Source organism: Glycine max, unplaced genomic scaffold (genome assembly GCF_000004515.6).
Source record: "Glycine max cultivar Williams 82 unplaced genomic scaffold, Glycine_max_v4.0 scaffold_32, whole genome shotgun sequence".
Classification (NCBI taxonomy): Eukaryota; Viridiplantae; Streptophyta; class Magnoliopsida; order Fabales; family Fabaceae; genus Glycine; species Glycine max.
In genome coordinates this window covers 203,783-229,155 of record NW_024464710.1, presented here as the reverse complement: position 1 = coordinate 229,155, position 25,373 = coordinate 203,783, and positions in this window count along the sequence as shown.

Genomic DNA, 25,373 nt, shown 5'->3' with positions numbered 1-25,373 from the left:
CTTATAGTCCTTGAGGGTACTCTTTATGTTGGATTTGTGACTTCCAATCAAGATGGAAATCGCCTCTTCACCAAAGTGCTGAACAAGGGTGATGTGTTTGTGTTCCCAATTGGTCTGATTCATTTCCAAATGAATATGGGAAATGGGAATGCTGTTGCCATTGCTGGCCTTAGCAGTCAAAATCCAGGAGCTATCACTATTGCAAATGCTTTGTTTAAAGTTAATCCGCCTATTTCTTCTGAGGTTCTCACCAAAGCTTTCCAGGTGGACAAGACTATAATCGATTATCTTCAAAAGCTATCTTGGTACGACAACAATAACTAATTTGGGAGTATGGAGGATCATTTCGGACCGTCTAGTTATTGGATAATTGATCACTTTAATTATTATTTCAGTCACGCCATACATTAGACCTAATAAATAAAACCTTTGAGGATTATAATTTTTTACATATAATATTTGCTCTGTTTGGAGTTGGATTTGGTTAATACTTGCCCTACGCGTCTGCTACCACGGGCATATTCAGTTAGGCAGGTTTTAGGTAACAGGTAGAAGAGATTTTCAGGTAACAAACATATTAATTAATGCCCTAAGTCACCCATAAATTGTCCCTACATTGAAGTCAGCCTAGTCCACCATACTACGTACCCTTAAAGGCCAAAGCATTTACAACGGTGTTTACAATTTAAACCTAAAGTTCAGCAAGAGAAAGGATAAGTTTGAAAATAAAAAACTATGACTAACTGACTATTAATTGTCTCATGAACTGAGACAAAATCTTAACAGTTAGTATTTAATTTAACGAATAGATTCCCCAACACTATGAAAATGATGGATTTGGCTCAGCAGTGATGTACTCTAGTATAAGATTATTTTTAATTATTGATATTTTTTTAAAAAAATAAAACTATAGAAATTTAATTTATATATAAGGGATATTTCAAATGAGAATTTAAAATGAAAAATAAAAAGAATTAATTTTAACCATACAGTTAAAAAATTTCAATGATTGAGATTAGAAATCAATTTTAATTTAACAAGTCACCTGATTTTCAATTTCCATATATCTCCTTCCTTCTTTCCTTTCTGATCCTCTGACCCACTTGAGAAGAATTTCAAATTAATTTTTCTTTGCCTTTTTGTTTGTTGATTATTCGGAATCTCATTTGAGAAAGATTTCAGATTAATTTATCACACACTCTCTTTTTGTTTTGTTTTTTATTTGTTCTATGGCTGCTGCTAGTTCTCTGGAATCAAATTCCTCTAAATCAATTCTCTTACTAAAAATAAAAAAATTAAGCACTGATTATAGAACATGCCACTTAATGGATAGAAGAAAAAGGATATTGCCGAAATTCAGAGTATTATTCTCTAATTTCACAGATTAAAAACTAACACTTTGAAAATTGGAAGGATAATTCATAATAGTTTGAAGGAAGGCCGAAGAAACTTAAACAGGAAAGGTATTGCGTGCAAAAGAAGGTGAAGACAAAGAAGAGAGAATAAGAGTGCATGAATCTTAACCCTCCCATGCTTCTCCACCACACCAAACGGTGTTTGTAAACACTACATCGGTTAAGCAAAACTGAAATGTTATAAAGATTCATATTAAAAAACACTCAATGATATTAGAAAAAATTCTAGAAAAACACATGGTAACTTGTTAGAGAAAAATGTCCTACATTGATTTATTTTTGTCTTGGTAGTAGTTAATTTAATTATCGAATATTACAATAAGTTTTTTTAAAAGAGTTGAGTAGCGATAAGGTATTTGAATCCTTAAGAGTGTGTTTGGATGGAGAAATTTAAAATTCTGATAAATTTTAAATTCTAAGAATTTCAAATACTTCAATTGAAATTCTTTTATTTTCAAAATTTTGTGTTTGGATAAAAAAAAATTAAAATTATGAGGATGAAAAAAAAGAGAAGATATGATTGATGTGCTAGTTATACGTGTTCCTCTATGCTCACACCCGATCAATATTTTAGCCAGACGGTGTTTCTTGAAGAAGACTGTAAGAAGAAAATTTCATTTTCTCACCTTTTAGAAAGAAATTGAAATTCCAGATTTTTAGTTGTTTAAAATTCTCTTTTAAAATTCCAAAATTTTAAATTCTTCATAAAAAGCATTTAAACAATGAATTCTAAATTACAAAAATTCAAATTCTCTGATAAATTATTTTCCTCAGTTAAAATTCTCTATCCAAACGCGCTCTAAAAGATATTTTGTCCTCGAAATTTACTTGAACCAAACAGTTCTGGACACGACTTCCTCATCGTACACTCCACCTACTAATTTGCATTGTGCAGTAGTTCCTCCTCAAACAATCTTCATCAAAGGAATCACCTTTCAATCTTCGACTTCAAGAAGACAACGTCTCATCAGTCAAGTTCTTTTTACTTGAATATTGCCCAACTCGATCATATGTGATGGAGAATCATGAACATACTTCAAAGTTGATAAAAAGAAAGACACTATGAATATTTAAAAGTGACAGGGGTAAAACAATTTGGTAGGTGTGTGTGAGGAAAGGAAATGAGATGTGTGTAGAAGAGAGGGATAGAAAAGAAAATAATAAAAAACAAAAAGAAATAGGTGATGTAATGAGTAATGGAATTATGGTTTTTTAGAAAGAGAGATGAATGATAAAAATATTTAAATATGATAAGTAATATAAAAGGACAAGATGAAAGAGAAGTAGAGAAAAGATAAATATTAAGTTGATGACAACTAACAAGGCATGAAGAACTCCTTGATATCAATTACAACAGGCTTATTTCGATTATGCTAAAATGGCACATAGGTTCAATATTTCCAAATTATAATAATTGAACTGATGACAAAGGATGCTACACCATTATATATATATATATATATATATATATATATATATATATATATATATATATATATAACTTTTCTTTTTTACAGAATATGTTTTCATCTTTTCATCTGTAGGAGGATTATGAAGATGGAGATGAATTGCGAAGCTGGATTTATGTGTGCACAAGTCTCACGTACAGTTCATCAAACAGGTGGCTCATGCACAGGAACCAATACCCGGGCTGCAAACCAAAAACAAATTTTTTTGACTATGAAAATAAAGATTATCTTATTTGTAATTTTGGTTTTTAGACCTCCATTAATTGCTTCTTCAGTTAATGTTAAACGGGGCGTAGAGAATATTCAATGTATATATGAAAATTGTAACAAATTAAAGTGTACTAAGATCTCCATATCAATTCATCTTTATAAATAATTTTTTTAGCCTGAACATTTGTTTATTTCAGTTCAGTTCAATATATGTACCTATATTTGTTTCATTCCCCTCTATGTCAGTTTCCCTCCCATACCAACACACCTACTCCCAACTCATTATCCTTTATCTATCACTATCTCAAAAACTCACTCTAGATCTCTTCAACATTTAGCGCCAAATCATCCTGTTTCGTATAATATTTTCAAGGTTTTCTTTCAAATAAATATTGCTCACGGATTACTATACGTATAATGACATTCATTGGCTAGTTCGAAAAGACACGGATTACGAAACAAATTATTGTGAGCCATTGATAACATCAAATCAAACGATTTACCTTTCTTTGTGCTAGTTCGGCTGGATCACCGTGCAGCTTTCCAAAGCTTTATAATGTGCACCTTCCATCTACATCTTAGTATCACTCTAACACCTGCAATATTCCTATCACATGAAATCTACACTATAAAGTGTATCATCTCCTCTTGTTCTCACCAAATAGATTATTAGACCCAGAGGTCCAAGACTGACTTTGTGCACACTTTATAATTGTTTTTTTATCATGTTTGTATCTTTTTGTGTATCCTAGAATCATGTGCCAAGAAACAAAACCCCATTCATGGACCTCATTGCATATCTACTTAGAAGGAATTGGTTGACCATGTCTTATATTTCTTTGCCCCCCCTTTTATACTTTGTCATATCGTTTGTTTTAACCATGGCCAATAAACATCTTCAACGACCATAATTTTTTTGATTAATTATATAAGGTAAAAGTTCTAACTCTTGTTATTGTAAATTAACTCATTTATTAGTAACAATTACATGATTAATTTGTATCTTCACTAAAAGACATGCTCGATACACACACTAATCCATTTGATGTAGATCTAGTCATCTCTTCATTAATTAGTTGGGGGAAGAATTCACACGAATTAGATTTTTTGAGAAACCAATCATGATAGAATTAGATTTAGGTAGACAATATATTGTTGGTAAATGAGAATCAACTTGTTAGCAAGGTACAAAATGTGTCACCAATTTTTCCAAATCATCTAATAATTTACAAAGTATCCATCATTGTTACAGCACCCATCGTCCTCACCATAATTCTTGAGAAGTCTTACCGTCATTGCGAATAGCCAATTAGCGGCCAACAAAATGATGTTATTTTAAGAGTTTTCTTTTTTCCTGTGAAATCATTTAAAGATTTTTAATTAAAGATTCTTATCAATAAGTGTTCTAAAAATATTGGTTATGAAATATTTAGTACCTACAATTAATTACTAAAATAAGTACTGAATTATTTTAATTTTTGAAATATATAATAATCCTTTTATTTCTATTTTTAATTTTTTAACCAATGTCATTAACTTTCATTGTAATTAAAATTTTTTAACGCAATCTAGCTGTAATTTGATTAGGTTAGGATTGAATCATGGTAAGACATGTTCAAATCTGGGCTATGGTATTAGAATGAAGCACATCTTTACTTAGTTTTATTTTCTCCCATTAACATGTTAATTATATTTGATTATATTCAAGGTTGGTAAGAGTATAAGAGCACTTTTATATAGATTGTGTTTGATGGTTCTTTCCCGAAAAATCTTTTAAGTCCTGTTTATAATCGGCCTTGTGGATTCCAAGTTAATGTTATGTTATGTTTTTCATTTCATTTTTTCCTTCTGCAGACAAGATTTTGCAATAGAGTTCTTGGCTATCTTCTTTTTGGCACTATCAGAATATTCTCCATAAAGGTTGAATATGTGCTTGAAGATTGCAATGAGGTTCTCATCAAATTCAACAAATTCGTCATCAACAATGAAGGCTTAGTATGTGTGGAATCCTTCCGTTTGCCTGTTACTATACCAGAAAGATTTGAGTTGGATGCTTTTGAGTTGCACGAACTTGAAAATGCCGGCAGGTAAGCTTTAATTAGGTTAGAGTTTAGAATTGTTTCACTATTTTACTTTTATAGTAAATGTAATCTTCTTCTATTGTTTGAGTAATACACTGTTAAGTGAAACAGAATTTGGGTGTAAAACTAAGGGATTTGGGTTGTTTTCCCAGGAGAAGGCATGCATTCCATAATAATTTTAAGCCTTACATCAATAATGTTTCTTCCATTTTATCTATGCAAGTATTTTTGTTTTTGTTTATCTTCAGCTCTTCACTAATACTAGTGTATGCTCTTTCACTTCAATGCATATAGTTAGAAAGAGCATAAAGAGTGCAAAAGGCTTAGTTCATTTCCCTTTCCCAAGAGAATCCCATTGTACTTCACTTACTGCACACTGTGTACAAAGACAAAGAGAATAATATCCCATTTCCATTCTTCCAAATAGATTCTACGAGCCTTCCATGTATGTTTTATTTTATCACTTTTTCTTTTTGTTTATAAACTCTTCTATCTTTACTAACATTGTTTTTCTCCAGGTTCATCCTTTGAGCTTCAACTTCTATTCTCTAAAAATCAAATGAAAATGCCTAATTCCCTTTAGCTGCTGGCACTCCGCTAAGCCCTTGTCAATCCTCAGATTCCCTTGAAATTGTGGAAACTCCAAGGATGTTAGATGTACCTGAATCTCAAGCTTCTCGCATTCCAAACTTTATAGAGATAAAATCCTTGTAGAATCTCTAGAAATCAACAAAGTGCCTAATTTGATGGACAAGGTAAAGAATAACAAAATGATGAAAATACTCTTTGACTTTCTAACGGACACACTATGAGTGGGTTGCAATATATTCATAATTGTCTCCACACAAACTCGCATAAAGATAAACCATATTGTTGTTTGAGCTAGGAACTTTGAATTAGTATGAAACTTTAGATTCTAAGATAGAGGAAACTTACCCTAGTACTAACCCTTTGTTTCATTATGTTTGTCTCAGGAAAAACATTCATTTGGAACTAACCAAACAGAACTATGTAAGAACTCTGGCAAATCTTCAGTTAAGTTTTATTAAAGTCTATGTTTTGCTTAATAGTGCATTATTTCTTTATTTTTTATTTACAGTAGTTGGCTTTGGATTGTCGACAATTCAATTCTTGTTTACAATATTGGCTTATGATGGTCTTCTTTGATGATGTACCGGAAAGTTGCAAGTTGCTTGCATCAGAGTTTTCTACATGCATGAAAACAAAGAGGGGAGGACACCGCAAAATTTTCACAAGCTTTTGGAGGCCGGGAGTGGACAGAATCTGCACTGCTATTTTATGAAAAGTTTGGTGACTTCTAAAAAAAATAAAATGTTTGGTGCCTATTTTTCTGATGGCAATGATGCGGAAATCTAAGTTATGTTTTCTTGTCTTACTACTCTTCTTGTTCTATAGATGACATACTTTTGTTGAAGGAAGAAAAATTGTTCTTAATAATAGTCAACTCTACTTTTATCTGAGTAAATATAACAAGAAATTATGGAATTATAGTTGTCTAGTTGGTTTGTCAAAGAATAGTGATGTACTTCTATAACTTTTTTTTAGGGTGATCGATGCCCTGTCATTCAATGGATCAACTTTGTCTGATTGGAATATAAGTATATAAATGTGCAATGCAAGGCAATGGGGAACTTATGTCAATGACGTTGATGACCAAATCTGGGTTGTAAGTATGTGAGAGAGATGACTTGTGGTTTGATGCACTGTTGGTAGTTTGGGCCGAGGTTTTGGTGGGTGGAGGCACAAAAGATAAGAATGAGAAGGGGCACAGGTTCCCCATTCATCCAAACCCAAAAGACAAAATGGGAAGGGACGCGAGAAGGGTTACCAGAGTGGAGCATGAGAGAGTGCAAGGAATATTTGTGATCTTCCATGGAAACATTTGACGAAAGTTGGAGGCAAGAGTGGAAGGCGGATTTGTGATGTTGAGGGAAACAAAACATTTTCGTATTTAGAGTGATTTTGGTTTAGTGATTTGGAGGGAAAGACAAAATGAGATGGTGTGTATTTGTTTTAGGATAGTAAAAGGGGTACATAGGATGACTGATAAATCAGTCTCCCTTAAGGGTGACCACAGAATCATTAAGTGATTAAAATTTGCAATACCCAACCTCCAAAATGATATTTTTACCCCTAAATCATTAAAGTCAATTTTTCCATAGAAGAAAATGTTTTTTTGGAAAAAATGTTTGACCAAGTCCCCTTGAGTACTTGTCATGCATTTCTCTCAAAGTTATATAACATAGACATACCCTGAAATCGATCATAAAAGTCAAAAGTTATGTCTTATCAAATGAAGCAATGGAAACATGATTCCATTTTAAAAGTATACAATGGAAACCAATGAATCATGTTTTCATTGCATTTATTCATGGTGGAAAAAAATACAACAGAATGATGTTTGTGTTGCATATATTTGGGGTGAAAAAGTAGAAGGAAAATATGGTTTTGTTGTATAGTTTTAGAACAAAATCTTGTTATTGTATTGGGCCTTGATTAGTCATTAGTAATATACTTGGGCCTTAATGGACCTTGGTCAATTATCACGGGTTATACTTAGGTTTTGTTGGACCTTGGTCAATCATTAGTGTTATACTTGGGCCTTGGTCAGTCATTAGTAGTATACATGGGCCTTGGTCAATCATCAGGGTTACACTTGGGCCTTATTGGACATTCATTAATCATAAGTGCCATAGTTGGGCCTTGATTAATCATAAGTACTACACTTGTGCTTTATTGGGCCTTGATTAGTCATTAATGATATACTCGGGCGTTAGTTTGTCCTTGGCGTTGTATTTGGGTCTTATTGGGCCTTGGTTAGTCATTAGTGGTATACTTGGGCCTTAATTGACCTTGGTCAATCATCAGTCTTACACTTGACCCTTATTGGATCTTCATTAATCATAAGTGTTATTGTTGGGCCTTGATTAATCATAAGTGCTATATTTGGGCCTTGATTAGTCATTAATGTTATACTTAGCCCTTGGTGAGTCATTAGCATTATATTTAGATCTTATTGGGCCTTGGTCAGTCGCTAGTGGTATACTTGGGCTTTGGTCAATCATTAGGGTTACACTTGGACCTTATTGGACCTTCATCAATCATAAGTGCTACACTTGAGCCCTTTTGGGCTTTGTTTAACCATAAATGTTATACTTGGTAGTCTTTAGTGATATACTTAGGCCTTGGTCAGTCATTGGTGTTATATTTGGGTCTTATTGGGTCTTGGTCAGTCGTTAGTGGTATATTTGGACATTAATAAGCCTTGGTTAATCATCAAGATTACAGTCGGGCCTTATTGGACCTTCATCAATCTCAAGTGCTACACTTGGGCCTTTTTGAGCCTTGATTAATAATAAGTGCAACACTTGGGCCTTATTGAACCTAGGCTAGTCATTAGTGGTATACTTGGGCCTTGGTTATACTTGGGACATATTAGGACTTACTTAATCATCAATCGGTATGCAACTACGATGTTTTGTTAATTAGTAACCAAAATAAATTTAGTCGTTATTCCTAAGTATTAATGACTGAATTAGAAATAGTCGCTAATCCAATTAACATAATAGTTGCCTAATTAGTCTCCAGGTTTTCTAGAATACATTTTAAACAATATTGCAGCTAGATTAGCAATTATGTGGGTTGTTACACAAACATTGATCACCAATACAATCACTGATTTGGGAAAATGACAAATGATATTTTTAGTCACTATTGGTCACCAACTTTTGTTGGTCGCTGATTTTGGTTGCTATTCATCATTTTCTAGGAGTGAGTTATGATTAGTAGAATCCTTCATATGATTGTGAAATAGAACTAGACGTAGCTTAGATTAAGTGAACCAATATAAAATTGAGTGTTTCTACTTCTCTCTTAAGGTATTTAAATTGTATTCTCTTGTGCATATCCTAACACACTTAGACACACAAGTTTGTGTTCGAGATAGGGGGAGCTACATGAAGATAAAGCTTTAAAGCTTGAAGAAGTTTTGTCTTTTTACATGCCCAATTCATTGAGTGACATTTGTATTTATTGTTGCATCTTAGTCTTTATCTTTCCATATGTACATCATGTATCATAATGTAGAGGTAGGAAGATTGTTTCTAAAGTTAGAAACTTCTTCAGTGCCTTAAACTCTCTGTTTTAATCGATTACCAAGATATACGTAATCGATTGCACAAGTCTTTTGAGAAGCTAGTAGAGAGATCCTCGTTTTGGTTTAATCAATTACCAGCTATCTATAATCGATTACTCAGTTCAGTTGAGACCATGTTTGATTTTCATGAGTCTCTGCTTTAATCGATTACCAGGTGATTGTAATCGATTACTTCATTCTTGGAAGTGTTCCCAAAAGTCATCAAGAAAACTTTAATTGATTAAATCAAGAATCTAATCGATTATATTGTTCTTGAAAATTTTACAGGTTTCGCGAAGAACACTTTAATCGATTGAAATGATAATCTAATTGATTACTTCTTTGAAATAATCGATTACATTAGAAATTTAATCGATTACAAGCGGTTCAATAATATTTTCTCTATAAATAGTCACCTTGTGTTCTTACTTTCAACGAATGAGAATAAGTGTTTTTGAATGAGTTTGTGTGACTCACAAATTCTAGTCTTTATTTCTGAAGTGTTCAAGGTAAAAGTGAGTTGTTAACATCTTGTGAGATCAATAAGAGATCCATTTAATCAAGCATTGGTTCTTGCATTTAAATGACCAGGTTGTGTCTCTCCTTAATTGACTTAAGTTTTCATATGTTTTTACATGTTGTTTAGCATATGCATGAGTATTTGAAAGAAGCTAGAATAAGAATTTCTAGTTTGGGATAAGGGTAGGTGTTTCTTAGGCTCTTATTCACAAAGGACCCTAGGGTTGGGTACCTTAGTCTCTTTTTCTAGGTAGGAACTGAGAATAATTGTGATTGCTTGTAAGAAATCAAAGTGCATGGTGGAAATATAATTTAGATTGAATTAGATAAGTGAAGTAGCTTCTCTAGAGATTTAGAGTGATCCAGTATAAAAATTGGTGCACTTCTTCTCTTGATCTTATCTTTCTCTCACTGTATTCTCAATCAATTTGTTGAGTTTAAAGAAACTTCTTTTCCAAAAGAACTTTAACAATAGGATTTTGTGTAAGGGTGATTGATTACATGTTGGTTTTTATCAAAACTTTGTTTTTGATATGATCCTTGGTAGCAAAAGCTTTTTTAAAACTATTTTTAAGTTTGATTTGATTTCAAAACCAATTTACCCCAGCCCCCCTCTTGGTTTGTGAGTTCCGTCATCTTTTTTAGTTTGCATTTGGAGCACCTTTGTGATAATATCTTTTTATAGAATTGGACAATAGTAAAAAAAAATTAATTTTTTTTTCTGTTCATTGTATAATACACTTGAAACTTAGTTCTTAACATTTTTGCTTGAGAAAATCACATCCCTTGCAAAAAAAAAATCTATTTTTATCTAACACATTATTTAACCCCCCCCCCCTTCTAGTGCGATATATGTTATTTCAAAAGAGTGTGAAGACTCACCACAACAAATTCTCAGTCTGAGACCAAGAACACGAGCAAGAACCTATAACAACGACATTAGGTCCAAAGAGCATGAACATTGAAGAAAATAGGTCATTTTCAAGGAATAAAGACTCACTATAGCGAGAATTGTCCTCACTATTATGAGATGCTGATGTTGTAGAAAAAATAACAACTTTCATTAAATGAGCCTTTGTAACAAAATTTTGTATGCCCCGGGATGGCACCCAATAGTTATTGTCAAAGTCCTTGTTTATAGGAAGTCAAATCCTGTGATCAAGCCTTTGAGTTATCTTGTTTTGGTTTTGCAAAGCAAGTCACAATCAAATCAGTTAAGAGAGTTTTCAAGCATTCTATGAGTTAAGGAGGTGACGCAGAGTGAATCGGTCCCTAAGGGTTGTCGTCTAATGGGTACACGAAAGTGACGAAGTTGCTTTGACACTACTAGAATATAGGTTTTTTACATCAGTTATTAAAGACATTCAACATTGGTTATTAACCGATGTTGAAACTACCGACATTAAAGTATCAACATTAGCATTGTTTTTTTAAAAACTGATGTTGTTTTACCAAAAAATATCATTGATTTTTATAAAAGTCAATGTTGTTTTCTTCTCATGAACATTGATTTTTTGAAAAACCGATGTTGTCAGTAAACAACAACATCAGTTTTTCTAATAACTGATGTTTTTTTTTGGATTTTTTTAATTAACAGCCTGTAATTATTCATATCACAACTTATCATTCAAAGTTGTAAAAAAACTCATAAAATAAGCCATGCACCAAGAGTTATAAACAAAATATACCATGCACCAAGAGTACTTATAAACATTTATAAACAAAACATACCACAAATGGGTTCAGGATGTTCCAATTCCCACAAAATATACCACCAAAACTTATAAACAAAATTTACAGATTGATAATAGTATAGTATAATGTACTTAATTACAGACAAATCCAAAATAAAACAAAGTTAGAAGTTGCATCTAGGAACTCAAATATAATTTGAGTTTCAGCTTGCAAATTTTGTGATTGTGCAAAAGTCCTCCATCCATTTCTAATTTTTGTTGTCTTCCTCCAATGATTATAAACAATCCTGCACTCCGTAATCCCTTCCAAATTTAGATGGGTGAATCCTGCAGCTTTCATAAATGAGTACATGGTACTCAACACATCCTAAAATTAAAATTAAATTCATATTAGATATGTATATGATTTTAAAATTTGATAGGCAGAGGAGTGCTTAGTTACTCACCAAACTGCTGCAAGTCACTTTTTATTCACTCAGAAGGACTTTAAAAGTGATTGAGTTAGGAACTTGGTGGTGCAAGGAGTGTCATTTACGATAAGCTTTTGGTTCATAACTGCTTTTGAAGATGGTGAGGACAAAAATACTCTGTCCACAATGGGTCATAGTCACTTGATGATTTGCAGTGAGTCCATAAAAATATCTGAGTTCTATCCATCCAGCCAGTAGTGTTGGGTTCACCAAATTTTGGTTGGTGTAACAGAGTGCATGTTACCATTACCATCTACCAGATGCCAAGTATGCTCTAGTTCATCCTTCCATCTTACAGTAAAGGACCTACTGACTTCACCATAAGGCTACATTTAACAAGGAAACAAATATAAGCACATGTTTTATATCATGTCATGTTTATTTGAGAATAGTCTTGAATATGAGTTATGTTGAACATTTACTCTGATTTTTTGTTAATATTCATCATTGTCTTAGCCATTTCCTTTCAGTTATGTTGATCTTCATTCATTGTTTCTAAACTCCATTTACAATATTAAAGTTACTATTAAAAATAAATATGCATGTCTACTTACTAGTAGTAAACCAAGACATATGAGTTTGGTTGAGTACATGCCATTGAGTTGAAAAACACAGTGCATATACCCATTTTTGAAAACCAAGAATGATATTCTTATTTTGAAAAAAATTAGGGGCCTAAGGCTGTGGCAGAATTCTCACACCAGCACAAAGTCCCATTAACATGCATTTTCATGTTAGTAATACGCACAGAGTCCCATTATCAATATTTGTATTTCTAGAAATTAACACATGTTTTCAGCAATTGAGCAACATACATAGAAACAAGCATTTTCATGTTATCAATACGCACATTAACAAGAAGCAATACACACATCAAAATGAGAACTAGAAATCATCAAAACCAAGAAAAGAAGCCTAGCTAGGTCCCTTGTCACTAATTTTAATCTGTGGAAGAGGAAGAGGCACAACTCTCGAACGTGATCTCGTAGATTACCTCAACCAATGCACCTTGGTTGGCCTTGACTTAACCATCTTCTTCTTTGATGGCCCTCTATTGTTTAATCCAATATTGATCGGGGACGAGCCCCGACTTCCATAGGTCCTTGGTGAATGCATGCAAGAAAGGAAAGCTAGAGAGGGATAGCCCATTTCTAAGGTGTGTGTGTGTGTGTGTGTGTGTGTCTATATATATATATATATATATATATATATATATATATATATAACCATTCTAATCTAAAGGCTTATATGCTCTACACCTTGGGTTGCCCAACAGAGCCCAAGGGCATGATTATATCTTAGTTGTAGTGGATAGGTTTTCTAAGATGACCTAGTTTCTTCCCAACTATAGCTGAACTTGGTAACAAAACTCTTTCCTGGCAGACCGGTGGAAGGGGTGGCTATCAATTTCAATATCAATCTATCACTGAATAAAATATGAATACATTAGATTTTGCTTACCATCACGATCAAAATCAAACACAAAAACAACCATTTATAGAAGACTAACCTTTCATCATCGAGAATGAGAACGAGAGTGAGTAGAGCTATGAGTGGGAGCAAGAAGGAGAGCACGAGAGTGATAGCGAGAACAAGAGCACGAGAGCGAGAATGGTGTGGAGATAAGTGAGAACGAGAACGAGAGCGCGAGAGATGAGTGAGAGCGAGAACGAGAGCGCGAGAAATGAGTGATAATGAGAACGAGAGTGCGAGAGTGAGAGATGGTTCAAAATGAGCGTGAGAAGAGGAAGAGACAGATTTAATTTAACTAACTCATGTTCAAAAACCTATGTTAACGAACTCATTTTAACATCGGTTTTTCCAAAAAAACTCGCGTTATTTATGAATATGCCACTGTGTTTTTATTAACATCGGTTTTTTAAAAAACTGATGTTAACATAGCGATGTTATATCCATTCTTTCTATTGGTGATGACTACAAAACCATTTCTGTCTATTGGAATGAATTGGATTGTCGGGCTGAGGGCTGCCCCATCTTCCCCTCACTCTCCTTTCCCCGATATGAACCTTGCATGAGTCATCATAGCCTTTTTGACTTGGCCTTGTCATTGTTCTTAATTCTTAATAGAAAAACCATGTTTTCCCTTTTTTGTAGTTTTTTATCCATAGTTTTGTGATTTTTTTTTCATGGATCAAGATATGATTCATTGTAACTAACTTGAAGTTGTTGGAATTGAATGAAGTAGATTTAGAGTATGTGATTCTCCAATTTCTAATTCATTTCTCAATTTAGGCAATCCTTTTCTACTTCTTTGCTTGAATTCATGCAAAGGCTTGATCAACCTTGCTTAATGAGTTGAGTTGTGTTGGAAAACAAGTTCAATTCTATATCTGAATCAAGAATGTGTAGGAATCTAATTTTTGGAATGAAATTAAATTTTTACATTGCATTATTTCTTTGTTCATACTCTAATTGCTAGGTTTGGTTTACTAAGGGATCAAGAATCTAATTTAGGAATTAAGAATCATTTACCTACGAAATTAGGATTTGATTACTTGTGTTGAAATTCAGAATATGATTGGAAATCGAATAGCATACAATGAATTTTATGGAATTCGAATCAAACACCACCTTTTTCAATTGATTTTTGCATTCTTCACTACATAACTTTATTCTAAAAACCATAAAACATTTTCTTAATCGCTATAGTGAGAGTACTTTTCGCTAGAATGAAACCATCTTTTGGAATTGATAAAAAAAGCACTCTACTATTTCGCCACAATAGATTCACAACTTGCTTCATCGAAATTGCTCCCTTGCTTCTTATTTTTTCTTGCTCACTACAAAAAAAAAAAACATGATTTAGCGAAAAATAGTTCAATTGCTAAATGGTCAAATTCGGTCGCTAAAACTGTTAGTGACCAAAATGACAACCAAATTTTGTGCATCACAAAAACCCTAGTCGCTAAGACATTTGCGACCAAATAATCATTCTGTTGCTATTTAGCAACCAAAATCTTCAGTAGCTGGTCCATAAAATTCAGTCGCTGCATATTTGGTTGTTGTTTTACTTAGCACTAAATCAATGACCGAAGAATTTTGTCGCTAAAAAATAATTAGTTAAAAATTAAAATATAACTCGGTCGCTATCAAATAATTTTTTTAAATAAAACTATTTGGTTGCTAATTAAGTCACTAAAAAATAATTAATTTAAAAATTAAAATAATGAAATACAATTCAGTCGCTAAGTCGATCGCTATAAAATAATAAATTTTTAAAGGTTAAATTACTCATTTGATTCCTATAGTTTCACGATTTGTACCTTTTGGTCCTTATAGTTTAAAAGTGGTTTTTTTAGTCCATATAGTTTACATTTTAATTCTCTTTTGGTTCTTATGGTTTTAAAGTGGTCTTTTTAGTCCTTATAGTTTATATTTTAATTCTCTTTTAGTCCCTATAGTTTGAAAGTGAGTTTTTAGTCTCTATAATTTATATTTTAATTACCGTTTAATCCTTATTACAAAAAAATTATAAATATAATTAACTACAAATTAGTTATAAATTATCAACTATTTTTTATTACAAATTATATTGTGATAAATTAGTTATGAATTATTTGCTAATATTTTTGTAGTTAATTCTAATTGATAATATTATTGATATATTGATGGTAAGGACTAAAAGGAAATTAAACTATAAAGTATAAGAACTAAAAAGATCACTTTCAAATTATATGGACTAAAAGGGAATTAAAATGCAAATTATAAATACTAAAAAAACCACTTTCAAACTAGATGGACTAAAAGAGAATTAAAATGTAAACTATAGGAACTAAAAAAACCACTTTAAAATTATAAGGACTAAAAGGTACAAATGATGAAGCTATAAGGACTAAATGAGTAATTAAACTATTTTTAAAATACATTTATAAAGAAATGCATTCGGTCGCTAATAAATAAATAATTTTAAAATATAAAATAAATCAAAAATGAAATTCGGTCCCTATTAAATATTTATTTTTTAAATAAAAAAATAAATTAAGTCGGTCTCAAATTAAGTCGCTAAATAAAAATATGGTTTTTTTCATTTATTATATTTTGACCTGCTTAATAACTATCGACTATAAATATAATTGATAATTAAACTATTATTAAACTATATAATCAAACTTATAAATAAAAATAGACATTCATGATGTGTAAATATAGCTATAATAACAGTTCGAATTTAAATATTGATAAAGTGCAAATTCAAAGTTTAATAAAATGCAATGTCAAAGTTTATAAAGTTCAAATTCAAAACCAACATGGCATAATCAAACTAAAATAAACAATAATCAAGAGTCAATGATTCTTTGACAAGTAATGAGGACGATCAACCTGAGCATCGTCAACGTGGTGGTCAGTTCCATCTGCTATGATAGTCAATGGACTAGGAGCTGACATGATAGACTGAATATGTAAGTGTTGTAATATACACTACATTTGCTCAGTTTGTTGACGAATTTGCTCATTTTGCTCTTGCATCTATTGTCGCATCTCCTAACTTTGTTGGTCATGATTCTCCATAGTTGCAACATTTTTACCTCAAGTATCCTCTCCTTATTTGTCTTTTCCAAAAGCTTAGCATTCAATTTAGTAATTGTCTCACGCATTTTCTCTATTTGGTCTTCCACGAGAGCAATAGAAATAGATGGAGCTGATTTTGAGCAACTAAACCTTTTGCTCAAAGTACCTAGATAGTACACGTTCCCCTTGTAATTTGGACCTCCAATAACATTCAAATATATTTTATTATCATTAACAGAAGTAGCAGTGTTAGGGTAACCCTGTGTGAACCAAGGTTTTAAAAATCTGCTTTTAGAATTAGCTCAAATTTGATTTAATGGGTGGGCCGGTTCCACAACTTGTAGGTGTGCAAGTCTTAAATTTTGGATTAGAAGATAGAACATTTGTAGCCAAGAATATGATAGTGGTAATAATGCATAGTTGAGGTTTATTGCAATGGAAGGAGATTTGAAGAATCATTTGGTTCTGGAGATTCAAAAAGGATGGAGAAGACAAGACAATTGAATAGAAACTGTGTGGAGTCTAAGGTATGCATTTGGAGGAAATTTCAAAGTGGTTGGTAGGTATGTATTGTGGGAAATTTTCCATGAAAATATGCTACTATTTTGTAATGGGGTTAATGATTGAAGTTTGAAAGCATAGATGAAGATAAAACAAAAGTTTAGTACCACATCTCTAAAACTGGTTTACCTCACAAACAACACAGAGCAATTGCTCTTACAATCCTATTTCACATTTTAGCACTCTGATTATACCAATTTACATCTATGTAACTCATATAAGTTACATCATGCCCATAAAATACCGAAACAGGAACATATATTAAGGTAAAAAGGCATATCACATACATAATCTTAGAGTGATCATCTATTATTAGGCAAACACAAAAATCACATCCGTGTTTGAGTTTCTAAATGAACAAAGCATGAAATATAAATAACATAACCATAATCAAAAATATAATTATCACATTTAGAATACAAAATTTGAAACAACTAGAATAAAAATACCACAACTAACTTAAACAATGGCACATACGTGTGAGTAAAGAGTGATCACCTAACAAAATCACACCTGTAAACCTGAGAGTAAGAGAGAAAGAAATTTTTTTAAATAAAAGCTTAATTGGAGAACTAAATTCAGGTGTATATATTTAAGAAAGAATTATAAAATGTTGTTCAAAAAACAGGAGAAAAAATCCAGTAAACGAATTGGAAACCAGAAGTAAAAAAAGAAGTGAAAACAAGATTGAGATGAAGTATGTTAATATTGATATCTCAAATCACACAGATTCACGGAAGTTTAAAATAAAAAATAGTAAAAGAGAAAAGAAAAATAAGAAGCCAAAGTATATCAATGTTGTTACTGCAAACAAATATGATTTATTATTTTTTATGAAAAAGATAGTAAAAAGGAAAAAAAAAATAAGAAGCCTCCAGAACTTAATTAAAAAATGGTAAACTTTTGAAGTTAGAAAACAAAATGTTTAATTAACAAATTATAAGTCATTATAAGTCTTTCTATTTGCACCTGGATTAAATATATTTAAAGAACCAAAGCTTAAAAGAACAAAAAGTCTTGTAAAAAAAGAACAAATTAAGAAAAATTCAAAACAATTCTGAGAGATAATCAAATAAATATTATTCAGCAAGCTAATAAATAACCTTTATAATTGTTACAATAAACCAGAAAATAATATAGCATCACAAAATTAATATAAATACTCACGAGTCCAAAATACAGAGATATTTCTCTGCCTTTGGCATGTGTCTGCATTAAAAAAAAACATCATCCAAGAGTTCCTATTGTGTATAACATGAAAAAATAATGGATGGTGCCTAACCTCTATAAATAAGTATAAAATCAAGAGTCCTATAAGACGTGCAAATTAATTGATTAATACACCTTACAAAAGAAACTTTTTAATAGATAGATTCAAGATAATCACATGTTTCATCTCCACTTTGCCATTTTGTTTTACAAAATTTTTTGGGATGTAGTAGACAGGAAATGAACTATTTAGTAATCTATTGCACTATTTATCCAGACATTTTTATGGGTTCGGTTGAGCTGAAAACTTTATATTAGAAATTTAATTATTGAATAAAAAACTAGAAACATACCCATAAAATATTGTTAAACTAACATGCATAAATTCTGAAATAAGAATAAAATAAAATTACTATAACCGTTGAAGAAATAGTAAACCATACAAGATTTATTAGAGGAAAGTTACCCATTTTAGTAAGACAAAATGACTCAAGTATAGCAAAGGAGCACAAAAGAATTTGTCAAAGGGGTACCAGTTAGTACAACTTGGTGGGTAACATTTATCCCCACTGCAAGTACATCTACCCCACTTGTAAATACAACGTCTGCAGCCTCTAAATAACCAAATATCTGGAACAAATCCAACCAAAGAGTTAGACAGATTGAGTTGTGAATGATATAATATTTATATGGAAGATTAGGAATTTGAATACATGATGGAAATACTCACGTTGACTTCACATTGCCATTTACTACAAAAGCACCACCAAGAATCACTCTCTAAGTTCCTTTTATGAAATTATTTTATTTATATTCATTCGGGTGATGCACGAATGTTTATTATAGGTACAAATTTTTAGAACTTTCTATAATGTTTTAGTGTAATAAGTATGTAACATGATAACTCTAGATTACATATACCAGAATAATCTAATGTTTCTGGAAGCAATAATTTTAGATTGAACTAAATATTAAATATTTGTAAATTGTCTTACTATAGTCGGTGCAGCAACTCTATACATATCCAAAGAACACCATATTTTATTAAGCTAGTAAAAGTTGGAAGACATTGTCTTAATAACATGTCAAAATATTGTCTTAATGTCAACATAGTTGGAAGATATTGTCTTAACTCTGGAGGTTATATAGCTGCATCTTCTAAGGCAATAACATGTGCGGTGGCAGTCTCACTCTCTGATTCTGTCATTATTCCTCTTGAAGATTCTTCAATATCGCCTTCTTTCTTAAATTCCTTTATTATTCTAAACTAATATTTTGGCAACTGGTCAACTTCTTCCCCGTTGCCCCTTCCTGATATATTATGTAATTATAGTAATCATGTAAGTTTTTTTTAGGAAAAAATTAAACAAGATGAAAAAAAAAACTTTTACTATTTTTTGCTAAAGCTAAAAATTATAACTTAAAAAAAATGAGGAACTCAAGAGAGCTGTGTTTAATTTTTAAAAACTATTTTGTAGAATAATTTTCAAAACTAAGTTTTTGTAGGGAGTGAATAAAATAGTAAGTGGGAAAAGATGGGGCAGCACAATCAAGAACATATCAGAGTAATAAAAAACTGAAAGTAAAAAAATCAAAACAGTCTAGAAATGTTTATTTTTTTATTTTATAAACTGAAAAGATGTATTACTTTTGAAAATAGTTTTCAAATACTACTCTTATCAAACATCTTCTTGGTTTTCAAAAACAGAAAATAGTTTTCAAAAACAACAAATAAAAGATGCCAATTTATTTAAATATAAACAAATTCTAATTCTCTTTAAGTAATGTCAATTTATTTAAATAAAAATTATATGTTTAAATGTAAATTATCTTTTATTTATGAAAAATATTTCATATTGTGATATAAATTATTTTAATTATTAATAACTTATTTAAAAATATATTTAAATGTAATTTAGAAATAAAATGCTAATAACATATTAAAGAAGATAAGAAGTTGATAAAATCTCTAAAAACACATAAAAGAAAAATAGTTAAAAATACTCTTGCACCAGATAAAATATTTTTTAAAAATTATTTTTTAGAATTTTATTTTGTATTTTTATTTTTTATTTTTAAAAAGAATGAGTTTGTGGGGTGTCCCATTTGGTCCACAGAGGGATGGGTTGGCCCATGAAAACAATGTCTCGTCTCAAATTTGGACCAGTAGAGCTCGCCCCTAAAATTCCTTGGCTTGGAGTGGGATACCACAACTCTATTTGTGGGTAATATTTGTAGGTTAAATTTATATTTTTGACGGATGCATATTCCGTGGGATAGCGCACCTCAAATTTAGACCAGTAGAGCTCGCCCCTAAAATTCCTAACTTAATTATAACTCAATTATCTTTATTACTTTTTCTTAAATTAATTTATAACTTTATCAATATAATATTTAATAAATATTTTTATACAAGATAATTAAAAAAGGAACTTAACATGTAATATATGAAATTAAAAAAAAAAACTTGACCTTAACTCTTTCACATAATCAACTCAGGGTGGTATCCTAAAAAAAGTGAGAGTATAGTACACATTTATATATGTCAATGCGTGACTTTTTTCTCAATATAATTAATTTTACTATCTTTTAAAAATATATTTAATCTTAAATTAATTTTTAGAAAATGAAAAATATTAATTTATCAACTTGTGCATTATATGGGAACACACACTAGTAATTTTTAATTAATTATTAAACTTTGGTTAGTGTATATGTTACACTAAGTTCATATTGGACCTTATTGAGTGTCAATGAATCATTAGTGTATATATTAAACTAAAGTCATATATTGGATCTTGATTAGGTTTCAATCAATCATTAGTGTATATATTACATTAAAGTGATATTGGGTCTTCATTCGGTCTTATTGAGTTTCAATCAATCATTAGTGTATATATTACACTAAATTCATATTGAAAAGTAGTGAATGCATAAGTTACACAATGAATCTTAATAAATCATTATTGGGCCTTTGTTAGTAAAATGTTAAATTAAGGCTTAATTGCAAAAAATGTTTCCCTCCCTATTTTTTAATTCACTATCTGAGTCTCCCTATATTTCAAAATTCATTGATATAAGATTAAATTATATTTTTGCATAAATTAGAAAATATATACTAAGCTTTATTTATATTTTATATATTATATTTTTAAAATCTTATGTATTTGTATCATATTATTCAAAACTTATATTATACAAAAAAGATATAATATAAGTTTTATCTTTAATGTATATTTTTTATATAAATGATAATTTCATAAAATGATAATATTTTATTATCTTTTAGAATATTTATATATATGATTTCATACTATTTTTTTACCTATATTAAAGAATTAAATTATATAGTAAAGATATGTAATTAAATAAAATTACCGTATGTTCTATTTTTAAAAATATTTATGAATATGTTTTATTGAAAGTAAATTTTATCTATATTACAATAAATAAAATTAATATCTTAATTTAAATAAAAAATGTTGTCACTAAATCACAAGCATTATTTTAAAAGATAAATATAATATATAGAATAAAACTTATATAAATATACATATTCTAATTAACGTGAAAGTATAATTTAATCTTGTATAGTATATTTTAAAAGACGATATATAAGATTATAAAAATATAACAAATTAAAAAAAGATTAAAAATTGAATATTCAAATATTTTCGCATAAAACTTATATTAATACTATATTTTTCACTACATATTCTAATGAGTACTTTGGTGTAGTAGTAAAAAAATATCTTTTCCATTCTAAGGACCATGGTTGTAGTCTTTTCTTAAGCATTTTTAAAGTTCTTATTTTTTAAGACAAATGTTAGTCAACTTTTTAGTCTAGTCAATGTTTAAATTTAACCGTTAACCGTTAAAATCAGCGACTCATATAGTGAATTTTGAAATATAGCATTTTTAAAGTTCTTATTTTTTAAGAAAATGTTGGTCAACTTTATTTTCTATTCAACATTTAAAATTTAACAACCAATGATTAGAATTAACGACTCGGATAGTGAATTTTGAAATATAAGGAAATTTAGATTTTAAAATAATTAACTTTACAAAATTTGATTATTACATATTTTCATAATATAAGGGTATTTATTTATAATAATTTCAAAATAATTATATAAAATAAACAATTATTTCGTGCAAAGACCAAATTAAAAGATTAATGATAAGCATGATTTATTTATCTCAATCAAACAATGCAAATATTGTTTAGTTAATTTTATGAAAAATTATCGCAATATAATTAAAAAATCATATATTTATTATGATTTACAAAATATTATAAATATTGGTTTGTTAATTTAAAAATATTAATAATATATTAATTTCAATAATTTTCAATTATAAAATATATTTAAGCATATTATATATTTATTATGATTTATAATAAACTAAAAGTTTAGTTTCTTATTTTTTTTAAAAAAAACACATTCGATCGCTAATTCGATCGAAAACCTCAAAAATTGTTATCATATAGCAACCAAAAATGTTTTGGTCACTATCTTCAAGTCGCCTTCGGTCGCTATAATAATTTTGAATTTATAGATATATCGCAACCGAAATAGTCATCGAAGATTTTAGCGACACTTCATTTCGGTAACTAATTCAGTTGTTGATGCAAATTAGTCACAAGAATTAAATTCGGTTGCAACTTCGGTGGTAGGTTGCAACTAAACCTTCTCAGTCTCTATTTCGGTTGCTAATCGTGACTAAAAATATTCGGTCGCTAAATGTCATTTTTCTAGTAGTGGCTTTAGATAACAATTCTTGTTCAATTTCCTAGATATTATACAAGTCATTGTGGATACAATACTCTTATACTTGTCATTTCTTACAACACATAGATTAGGTACACCTGCCTAGATCATGAGTCAACTGCCGTCGACATGGAACTCCTTGTTGTAGGACCAATATCCCTCAATCATCCAAACCGAGATGTGCATCCTTGACTTTTTTACAAACTAGGTGGGTTCGTAAAAGTATATAGCAAGCTAGTGTAGTTTGAAAACTATTTAACAATGATGGGTGATTTTGACTTTTGACATCCGTTGTAAGTATAACCAATGTAGAAAATGACTTTTTACATTGGTTGTAATTATAACCAATGTAAAAAAGTAACTTTTTACATCACTTGAGGTTTAAACTGATGTAAAAAGTCTCTTTTCTTACATCGGTTATAATTACAATTAATGTCAAAATCACTCCTCATTGATAAATAGTTGTCAAACTACACTAGTGTGGTATATAGTTTTCAAAACCACCTAGTCTAGTAAAAAAGTTTGGATTCTCAAACATGGTTGCACTATGACTTTTTGAAAAGTGTTGGTGTATGAGTGACCTTCGATTCTTTGCACAAACTACCAAACAAACAATCCTTAGGTCACAAACAAAACATACCACTAACACACACAAATACACTCGAGACACACTCATGGTCTCACTTGTTACCTCATAGGTTAAGTCTCAATTCTTATCTCACACGAGCCCATTGCAACTGGAACTACCATAACTCAATAGACTTATGCTTTAAAGTTAGATGACTGTTGGGAGTACACTCATACCATGGTATAGTGGTAGGCTTTCACCAACTGATGATGGCTCACCAATGGATGATTTGGCTCATGTGATCTAACATCACAACTTAGCGTCACACCCCTAGGATGATCATGCCATGCAATCATCTCCCAAATGCCACTTTGTGCTCATAAGCTTGTTTTGGGTGTTGGATCAACCTTGTTTGAAACTCAATTTTTTAATGGGATGAACAAGGATGATTAGAAGATAATTGTTATTGACATGGAACCTAAGGTTTTCAAGGTGTCACATTCATTAAAAGTTCCTTTCTTTCTTTATACTTTTGTAGCTGTTTTTTGTTCCACAAAAGATAGATGCTATTTAATTTAGTTAAAGTCTGGCCTATTCTTTGGTTGGTTATCTAATATTTATCGTGTCCTATGTTGAGCAGGCTTTACTTTATTTTATTTATAGAGACACTCTTTTGGAAGATGAAGAGCTCTTTATGTTGCATTCATCATTCTTTCCTTTGTTGTTTGAATCATTTATAGCAAAGTTGCTAGCTGCTGGCGAGAAGTATGGTTTGCCAAGACTAATGTTGATGTGTGAATCTATACTTTGTAAAGACATATCTATAGATTTTGTTGCCTACATTTTCACTCTTGCCGATCGTTATTGTGCTACCCACTTGAAGTCCGTCTGCAAAAAAAATTTTGCTGAAAACTTTCATGGTGAGTTTCCATGCTTAACTCTCTAACACAACTCTACATTTGAATTCATAGTCAACTACTTCTTAGCTTGTAATATATTTTCTTCATTATGGTGTCTACATTATTTGTTACTTGAAAGTTTATTCTCATATCATTTCTTTCATTATTATGCCTATTACAGTCATGATGCAATCTGATGGTTTTTAGTATCTTAAGAAAAATTGCCCATTACTGCAATCAGAACTGCTAAAGATTGGACTAGGATGCCAAAAAGAATTTAGTTGAGAGGGAAAATACTAAATTGTATGTGCTTAATCCAAGGTCTAGTTTAGAGGTAAGATCCAAGGTTGGAAGGGACCAGGATATATATATATATATATATATATATATATATATATATATATATTCTCATCTTTTTTTCGGTTGAAATATGTTAACAACCTACACCAAAATGTTTAAGACCAAAAAAACACAATTACTTTTTTATTTTTATTAATTTATTAAGGATACTATATTCATTCAATCATTTAACCTTTTTTTATAATTAAAAAGCATTTCTTTCTCACCTCTCCCAACAATTCTCTCTCCTATGTTACTGCATCTTCAAGTTTCATCCAAAATTTCCAAATTTGTTTGTCTTCCTCACCTAGTAAACTATTCAAGTTCCATCCATGACTATCTTTGCAATTCAGCAGCAAAATTTTGCACTCACCATCGAGTATTCTTGCTTCTTTCATCTATCTATTTTTCTATTCTGCTTCACTTGCACTCTCTCTACTCTCACCCGCAGGTTTTCCTCTGCAACCAGCGGATCCAATCG